Here is a 1,204-nt window from a genome sequence, read left to right on the forward strand (position 1 = left end):
ATAGGGAAGGAACTACATTTCAATTGTTACTCTACTTTTTTATATATTTTTGAGTTTACAAATAATGGAGTAATAACAGTTTTAATACATTTTCTACGGAACGTATTATGATAAAAAATTAAATAAAATAAAATTTGTTCGTTTACTTAAAAATTCAATTTATTTTAATTTTATTTAAAGTTTAATCATTATGATTAAATGCAAGTTTTTATTAACTTCCATATTGGATTAATAAAATATTTTCCACTCAATCATGTTATGGATTTTATCTCAAGTGCATCATTAACCTACTACAATTACTCGTATTACGTGATAAACCTGATAAAAAATTACAACAATCATATTATAAATAGACAAACCAGAATTAATGTGCATAATATTGCGGCATTGAAGTTGAAATAATAGACATTGGAGAAAATTGCTGTTTGTAGTGCAAAGGTTTGAGATCAATCATAAGCCCATCAACTTATGATTTCATAATTCAACAGTTTATTTATTATAAAAGTAATAACATGCACAATAAAATTATTGGCATCAGCATTGAGAAAAATGATGAGGTTGTGGAATCGATTAGTATTGCAATCGGATTGAAAACGATAAAACAATTACTAGAGGATAAAAATTACATCTATCTGTTTAAAAAATTACATCTATCTAAATTAAAAAATCTATCTGTTACAATAATTATCTTCAGAATGTTCAAAAATTATAAAAATAATAAACGTGAGACGTGAGACTTACAAATTAAAACAACATCTTAATCATAAAAAAATATTACTATTTCTGGATAGGTACTTTTGTATCCGAAAAAAAAATTCTTCGAAAAAACAAAACAATAAAGAAGCAATCAAGAATTCATTAATCATATAATATATGATTTTCAGGCAACCATCCAAATGTTAAATAACAAATTTGGGTAATTTTGACAAAAATATTTTTTGTATCAATCTCTCTAAAGTTGATTAGATTCATTTTCAGCATTTGCACAATAAGATGAGCATTCACAATAATTCTTATCGTTAGTTGGGATGGTATTCCCTTAAACTAGAATTATTAGAAGGCAACCTAGTAGTTTTACTCTTTTCTTAAAGCTGTCATGAGATTATTATTAGATATTACTAATCTTAATGAAATATAACACCACTAATATCGTAAAAACAAGTAAAGATAGAAATGTTTTAACAACAATATTTGAAAGTGGAGG

This window comes from Ctenocephalides felis, unplaced genomic scaffold (genome assembly GCF_003426905.1).
Source record: "Ctenocephalides felis isolate EL2017-DRISC unplaced genomic scaffold, ASM342690v1 CF-g0.4_SCAFFOLD_03570, whole genome shotgun sequence".
Taxonomy (NCBI): domain Eukaryota; kingdom Metazoa; phylum Arthropoda; class Insecta; order Siphonaptera; family Pulicidae; genus Ctenocephalides; species Ctenocephalides felis.